Below are 9,485 nucleotides of genomic sequence, written 5' to 3'. Positions count from 1 at the left end.
AACCAGCTATTGATTGCAAAGAGCTTTTTGGTTAGTGCTGGAATTTTTTTTCCACTTCCACTTCTCTAGAATGACATTTTGTTTGGTTTGAACCTGTGCATACTATCAGAGTCTCTTTATATTCTTGATTTAAGATTGCAAATAAGAATTGTCTATCTTCCACTATTTGCTCAAATCTATTTCTTCTACCATATTTCTAAGTATATCACTACCCATCATATCCACTATTTATACTCTAGCTACAATGAATTATACACCACTCCTCCAGTTGCCTTATCTGTGCTTAGGAACTGTCTCTCCCCTATATTTGGCAATCACTAATAGTGTCAAGAGGACTACAACTTTCCTGTGTCTATCACTTCACTTATTTCTTAATATGTTTTTCATAAGATGATTTCTATAAGGTTCAATTTTCTTGCATTATCTATGAAAGCCTTCAATATCTGCTTAATATTTATTTTTCAAATACATATCCCTTGATCACTGTGTTTTCACCAATCATCATTTATCTGTGCCTATTCTGAATTTCATAAATTATTCCATTATCATTTTTCATCATTACATATTCATGAAAGTTAAAACACATATGTAGAATAATATTCATGTTTTCTACTGAATCCATACCTACATCATTTGCCTATCACATTCACAACCTGAATATGCATAGATTTCCTATTTAATCTCAAAGAATCTTTATGTACACTGCTTCTATTTGTATTTCCATTTCAATGTCAGTATGCATGCATATACAGCCACTCATAACCAACTTATACAAAAAGTTAGAATAAGACTGAATTGTTTCTTAACTTGGATAGTACCTCTTGGCCCTTTAGTTAGTTTGGCTAGGGGTTTATCTATCTTGTTTATTCTCTCAAAGAACCAGCTTTTGGTTTTGTTGACTATTTGTATTATTTTTTGATTTATTACGTTGACTTCTGTACTGAGTTTGACTATTTACTGCTGTTTCAGCCTCTTGGATGAGTTTGCTTCTTTTTTTCTAGAGGTATCAAGTATTCTGTTAAGTTGCTAGTGTAAGATCGCTCCAGTTTCCTTACCAGGGCACATGGTGAAGTCACATGATCATCCTCTTAGATAAAGAAAAAGCATTTGACAAAATACAACACCCCTTCATGCTAAAAGTATTGGAGACATCAGGAATTCAAGGCCCATACCTAAATATAATAAAAGCAATTTACTGCAAACCAACAGCCAATGTCAAATAAAATGGAGACAGACTTGAAGCAATCCCACTAAAATCAAGCACAAGACAAATATGCCCATTCTTCCCAAGTCTATTTAGTATTATACTCAAAGTGCTACCTAGAACAATAAGACAACAAAAAGAGATCAATGGGATACAAATTGGCAAAGAAGAAATAAAGGTATCACTATTTGCAGATGATATGATAGTACATATAATCAAACCTAAAAATTCTACCAGAGAATTTGCCCAGGTAATAAGTTCAGCAAAGTAGCTAGATATAAAATTAACTCAAATACATCGTAGCCTTTCTTCATACAAATGATAATCAGGCTGAGAAAGAAAATAGTGAAACAATTCCCTTCACAATAGCTACAAATAATACAAAATATTTTGGGGTGACTCTGAACAAACAAGTGAAAGACTTATATGACAATAACTTCAAGTCCCTCAAGAAAGAAATTGAAGAAGATTTAAGATAATGGTGAGATCTCCTGTGATCTTGGATTGGCAAAATTAACATAGTAAAAATGGCTATTCTATCAAATGCAATTTATATATTCAATGCAATTCCCATCAAATTCCCAAAGCAATTCTTCAAAGACACAGAAAAAGCAATTCTCAAATTCATCTGGAAAGGCAAAACAACAACAACAACAACAAAAAAAAAAAGCAGAATAGCAAAAACAATTCTTAACAATAAAAAAAAGGCAGGGGGAATCACCATACCAGACCTCAAGCTTTACTACAGAGCAATAGTGATAAAAACTGCATGGTATTGGTACAGAGACAGACCAATGATATATTCCAATTGATCAATGGAACAGAATTGAAGACATAGAAATAAAACCACATACTTATACCCACTTGATCTTTGTCAAAGAAGCCAAAATTATGCAATGGATAAAAAGAAAACATCTTCAATAAAAAGTACTAGTCTAACTGTATGTATGTATGTAAAAAAAAATGAAAATAGACACATAATTGTCACCTTGCAGAAAGCTCTAGTCCAAATGAATAAAGGACCTCAACATAAAACCAGATACACTAAATCCAATAGAAGAGAAATTGGGAAAGAGTCTTGAACTTATTGACACAGGGAGAAATTTCCTAAACAGAACTCCAGTGGCTCATGGTCTAAGATCAAGAATTGATACAGGAGACCTCGTGAAAATGGAAAGCTTCTCTGTAAGGCAAAGGACATAGTCAATAAGACAAATCAGCAACCTACTGATTGGGAAAAAATATATTCACTAACCACACATCTGATAGAGGGCTAATATCCAAAATATATAAAGAACTCAAGAATCTAACCACCAACAAATCCAAACAACCCAATCAAAAAACGGAGTATAGAACTAAAAAAATGAATTTATAACAGAGGAAACTTGAATGGCTGAGCAGCACATAAAAAAAAATGTTCAAAGTTTTAATGATCAGAGAAATGAAAATCAAAACAACTCTGAGATTCCACCTTACAACAATCAGAATAGCTAAGATCAAATCCTCAGGTGACAACACATGTTGGAGAGGATGTGGAGAAAGAGGAACACTCCTCCATCACTGGTGGGATTGACAACTGGTACTCTAGGAATCAATCTGGAGATTCCTCAGAAAATTGGAAATATATTTACCTGAAGACCCAGCAATACAACTCTTGGGAATATAACCAAAAGATGCCCCACCATGCCACAGGGGCAAGTGTTCAATTATGTTCATAGTAACCTTATTTTTGACAGCCAGGAGCTAGAAACAACCCAGATATCCCATGACAGAAGGATAAATGCAGAAATTGTGGTTCATTTATACAATGGAATAGTACTTAGTTTTCAAGAATAAGGACATCCTGAGTTTGCAGCTAAATGGATGGAACTAGAAAATATCATCCTTTATGAGTTAACTCAGACCCAAAAGGGCATGCTTGGTATGTACTCAGTAATAAGTGGATATTACCCCCCACCAAAAGTATAGAATTCCAAAGGTTCAGTCCACAGAATTCAAAAAGATCAACATGCTGAAGTGCCTAAGTGAGGACACCTCAGTCTCACTTTGGAGGGAGAAGAAAACAATCACAAGCAGGGAGGGAGCAAGGGACCTTGAAAGGAAAGTTGACAGGGAGGGCATGGGGGAAAGATGGGGAACCTGACATGGCATTGGATGAGGGGAAAGGACTGAAGCCCCGATGGCCAGCAGAAAGAATGGAAACAGGCAACTTTGGGAGGTAGGAGGTTGTGGGGACCGTCCAGGATGCACCAGAGACCTGGGTTATGAGAGACACTCAGGACTCAAAAGGAGGGACCTTAGATGAAATGCCAGACATTAGCCAGAGGGAACTTACAGAACTTACCTCCAGCAGGAAGACAGGACATCAAATGGGTGAGGGAGCCATCCCACAGCCATATCTCTGACCCATAATTGTTCCTGTCTGAAAGAATTTCAGGGATGGAAATGGAGAGGAGCCTGAGGAAAAGAAGGTCCAGTAGCAGGACCAAAGTGTGATCCATCTCAAGGGGAAGTCTCAAGGCCTGACACTATTACTGAGGCTATGGAGCACTCACAAAAAAGGTCCTAGCATGACCTTACTCCAGAAGACCCAACAAGAATCTGAAAGAGTCAGATGCACTTATTTTCACCCAACCAATGGACAGGAGCAGTTGACCTCTGTTTTTGAATTAGGGAAAAGCTGAAAGAAGCTGAGGAGATGGGTGAACTTGTAGGAGGACCAGCAGTCTCAATTAATCTGGACCCCTGAGATCTCTCAAATATTGGACCACCAAACAAGCAGCATATACCAGCTGATATGAGGCCCCCAACACACATATATCAGAGGATTAACAGATCTATGTACATTCAGAGATGATATACCTAACCTTCAAGAGACTGGAGGCCCATGGAGTTTAGAAGTCAGGTAGGGAGTGGAGACATCCATGTGGAGATGTTTGTGTGGTTGTGGCATGAGTGTGGAACAATCGTAGAGTGGATGGGGTGGGAATAAAATCTGAAGTGTAAAATTAATTAATTAATTAAAAACAAAACAAAACAAAAATTCATTCATTATGATTAAGTAGTTTTATTCACAGGGATGTAAGGATTGTTTAATATACAAAAACCCCACAAGGTAATCCACTATAGAAACAAATTGAAAAATAAATTACTTAATCATCTCTTTAGATGTTGAAAAAGTCTTTGACAATATCCAATACCTTTTCATGTTCAAAGTTTTAGAGAGATCGGGAATAAAAGGCACATACTTAAACAAAATCAAAGCAATACTCAACAAGCCAATAGCCAAAATCAAGCTAGATGGAGATTTAAAGCAATTCCACTATAATCAAGGCCAAGCAAAGGTTGCCTTCTCTCTCCCCCTATATATTCAATATAGTACTTGAGTTTCTAGCCAGAGCAATAAGACAACTAAAGAAAATCAAGTCAAAGATCTGAAAAAATCAAGTCAAAGATCTGAAAGATCTTCATGACCCTGTAGAAAGAATTTGAAGATTAGAGAAGATGGAAAGATCTCTAATGCTCATGGATAGGTAAGATTTACATAGTGAAAACCACCATCTTACAAACAGCAATCTATAGAATCAATCCAATTCCCATAACAAATACATAACAACATTTTATAGATATTGAAAGAGCAATTCTCAACTTTGTATGAAAATCCATCAAAATATAGGATAGGCAAAACAATACTGAATTCTAAAAGAGCTTCAGATGGAAAGAATCACCATCCCTGACTTCAAGCTATACTACAGAGCAATTGTGATACAAACTGTAAGATATTAGTACAGAAACTGATAAGTTTTTGATTAATGGAATTGAACCGAAGACCCAGAAATAAACCCACACACCTATAGATAATTGATTTTTGATAAAGAAGCCCAAACCATACAATGGAAAAAGAAACCATCTCCAGCAAATGGTGCTGGTATAATTGGATGTTGACATAGTGAATAATGTATATAGATCTATATTTATGATCCTGCACAAAACTCAAGTCCAAGTGAATAAAGGATTTCAACATACACCTGGATACACTATATTCCATAGAAGAAAAAGTAGGAAATATCCTCAAATGCACAGCTACAGGAGACAGTTTCCTAAATAGAACACCAATGACTCAGGTTCTAAGGTCAACAATTGTTAAATGTGACCTCATTTAACTGAAAAGCTTCTGTAAGGCAAAATACACTACAGATTGTTGAAAGATCTTCAACTCTACATCTGACAGAGGACTAAAATTCAAAATTTATAAAGAACTCAAGAAATTAGTTACCAGCAACCCCAATTACCCAATTAAAAAGGGTACAGAGCTAAAAAGAGAATTGTCAACAGAGGAATCTCGAATGGTTGAGAAGCAGTTAAAGAAATATTCAAAGTCCTTGGTCATTGGGGAAATGCTAATCAAAACAAATCAGAGGTTCCATTTTATACCCATCATAGTGGGTAAGATAAAAAACTCATGATATAGCACATGCTGGCAAGGATGTGGAACAATTTCTCCATTGCTGGTCCAAGTGTAAACTTTTACAACCACTTTGGAAATCATTTTGGCATATTCTCAGAAAATAATTCTACCTCAAGACCCAGACACCCCTCCTTTCTGTGTCTACTCTCATTTGTCACTCATTAGAAAAGAACAGACTTCTAGGAGATAACAACCAACCATGACCATGCAACGCAACAGAAGTAAAAGAGCCTAAAATGCAGCCCCCAAAATCAGATACTCACTTGTTCCCACACTCAGGAATGCCATAAAATATATTAAACTGAATGCTATAATAGATACATAGAATACCTGGTACAGATCCATATAGGCCTTGTATTTGCTTCTTCAGTCTCTGTGAGTGCTTATGACCTTTGCTTAGTTAAATCAAGGGGCCTTATTCTTCTGATGTCCTCCATCTTTTCTGGCTCTTATACTCTTTCTGCCTCCTCTGTGTGGCTCCATGAGTTCCAAAAAGAGATTTGATGGAGGCATCTCATTTAGATTCTTGCTTCACAGTAATATCTGGCTGTGGATCTCTGCATTTGTGCCTATCTGCTGGAAGAAGAGGCTTCTCTGATGATAAGTGCATAAGGTACTGGTTTATGAGTATAGCAGAATATCATTAGTAATAATGTTTTTTAGACAGTAGTTTTTTTTTTACTAGGTAAGTGTTGAGAATGCAGGCAGGAATTTAGGAGGAGACAAAGTGGTGGGTATGAGAAGAATTAGAAAAAAGAAAAGGAGTGCAGAAAACTAATGTAGTAATTTTTATAATGTTAATAATAAAAAATGTATGTGTGTATTTCTGTATTGTACTTGTGGAACCCAGAGTTAGATTTCCTGGAACTGAATTAATGATAATTGGTAGCTGCCCGATGTGGGTGCTGGTAATCAAATGCTAGTCCCCTAAAAGTGCATTAAATGCATATATTCAATGAGGAATCTCTTCAGTCCCCTAATCTAGAACCTTTTAATAACTATGTTGTTACTTGAGTCAAAGGTTGCAATGTAGTAAACTTACTCTCTAGTCTCTGGTGATCACAGAAAAATATTTGCTTCTGTATTATCTATAACTTGTTTTCCCAATCTCTATGATGAAATTCTTTACAAAAACAATTCATAGGAAGAAAGTTTATGTTTCGGCTCATAATTTCAGCAATTTCATTCTGTCTTGTCAAAGGAGAGCTTGGTGGAACAGAGAAGTTCACCTTATGGTAGGCCAAAAAGAGGCAGAGAGAGTAGGGGTGCATTTCCTGCTGTGCTATTTTCATTGTTTATTCTGTTCAGATATACTCCTACCCATGAGATGGTGCCATTTGTACGAATTGCATTTTATCTCCACTTTAGCTACTCTGGAAACACCTGCATTTAGAGTAACAGGTGAGTCCTTCAGGAATGTACTGTGTGATTCTAAATCTATTCATAGTGACAATGAAGAGTAGTAATCACATACTACATTGAGTTAGTCATTTTGGCTCTAGCCTAAGGAAGCATAAAGAAAATTATAACAGTTCCATTACAAATTATTTTGTTATCTCATACTAAGTACAATTATCATCCTATAATGTCAGGTAATTATCCAGTTAATTCCTCAAAGGCATAACTGTTCCTTCTTTATTTTCAGTAAATATGCTCTTCTCCTCTCAGAAATGAATGTGATTGACTCTAAGGATTTATCATTATTTACAATTTATGAATGTATGCACACAGCCATGTGTGTAGCTCAGTTTATCTTAAGGCAGAACTGTAAATGAGCAATATTCGCTTTAGCATATACCATGCCTGATGGCATGCACTTAGCTAAGAATGAGCAATATGTTCTGAACTTTGTCAATAGAGAAACTTCCAGGCTTTTTTCTTTTTTCTTTTTCTTTTTTGCTTAGAAACTGAATATAATGAACCAAAATTGATGAAGAGTTTACAAACTCATTTTATATGCCCAGTATAACATTTGACATAAACTTTATTGAAGTGAATAACATTATCCATTTTATTTCCATTAAACTAAAGATGCATTACAAAAGATATAATTTAGTGGCCCTTGTACAGGTATTAATGAAACAAGTAGAAGGAAGACCATCTCATTTATTTTGAGATGGAGATAGAAGACAGGTGGAAAGGAATTTAAGGATGTACAGATTATCTTGGCCTTATTACTATGACAATTATTGGCAGGTTAATAATAATGATATGTACTCTGATCTATTTTATTTCCAGGAGAGTTTGGATAAAATCTCATTCTTATTTCTGCAAGACTTTTTCTTAAGTCATATGTATACAGAGTAACAGTGATAATCTTGTGAGTTTTTTCAGAAGGGGGAGATTGGCAAATGGAGGCAAGTTAATATAACAAACCTGTTAAATAAACAGTTTTAAAAGTATAAACTACAATACAATGAGTGTGTTTGAGGAGAGTGTTAATATATTGAGGAATTTTTAAAAATAAGTATACTATAGCTGTTCTTGACACTAGGATAAAATGGATATTTGTAAGGTGCTGGATCTGTCACTTATTCTTTTACAGTAACAATTTTATTTTGAAAATATAAAGACTGTATCTTATCACATGTTATATGCTTATATATGTACAAAATAATGATTATTTTAACTTTTTTAAAGGATTTTTTGCCACAAATGTTTTTATTTGTTGAAAAGTAGCACATAAATGCATTTCTGTGGTGTTGTTAAAAATGTTCAGATCAATAGACAAGAATGATGCAGAAACTGTTTTAATGTTAATATGAATCACCATGCAATGTTCTCTGATTTGAATTCTGAGCTTAAACTCAGTATTTGTCTGTACCCATCTTGATCTTTTCAAAGACATGAACTATTCTTCAAAATTTTAAATACAAGTCTATGTGATTTAGCATTTTTACTGTATTTTCATTGCATACCACAATAACAATATAAGTGAATCATTCAGAGGATTTTATATATCTTTTCTATGATTATATTATTTAGTTCAAAATCATGTATAGATAACTAACTTATTAAACACTTAGATTAATTATAATCTGGAATAATATCTTGATTTTCTTTCTTCCATTCCAAAATTTATCTAATGATTTTAATTGTCTAGTTTCACCATAATCTGACATACAGGTTTGCAATATCCTGTTTTTTTTTTTTCTTAAGTAAATTAGGACAATTTCTCTCCATAGAATTTCTTAACTGGAACATGACTTACTTAAGATTCAAAGAGGCAGATCCTCAAAGCCCCAATTGACGACACAAATTATATGAGCCATTTTCACATGAGCTGACATCTGGACAAGAAGTTATTTCCTGGTACAGTCAGCCTCCTGGGTAGAGAGCGTGCCATCAATGTGATCTCTAAAAACAACCATTTCGTGCTGAGTGCCATGTCAAGCACTTTGTGCATGCTCAAGCAAACAGTTCTCAAATTGAAGTGAAGAACTGAAAAGGGAAAAAGAAAAACACTGGAGCCAGATGGATCTCTTGAAATTAGACGCTCAGGTAAAATAAGTAGCTTGTTTATTCAAACATAACAAGTTGTATATTTTCTGAATCACTACATAATCAAACTTGCTAGATCAATAATATAGTAAACCACATAGTCAATTTTGATATTTCTTCTCCCCCTTTTATACAAGTGGCAATTTTTGAGACCTATCTAAACTGCAGACTGTGAAAAAATACTAATTATTTATATTGCATAGGTTTTCTTTCCATGTTTCGTTATCTTTTCTGACAATCAATATGTCAAATTTTTTCTATCATGTAACTGAATTGTATGTTTATTATTTATTTAAGAGATACTTTTCAGGA

The sequence above is a fragment of the Mastomys coucha genome, chromosome X, assembly GCF_008632895.1.
Source record: "Mastomys coucha isolate ucsf_1 chromosome X, UCSF_Mcou_1, whole genome shotgun sequence".
Classification (NCBI taxonomy): Eukaryota; Metazoa; Chordata; class Mammalia; order Rodentia; family Muridae; genus Mastomys; species Mastomys coucha.
Note: the sequence above shows the minus strand (reverse complement) of the source record.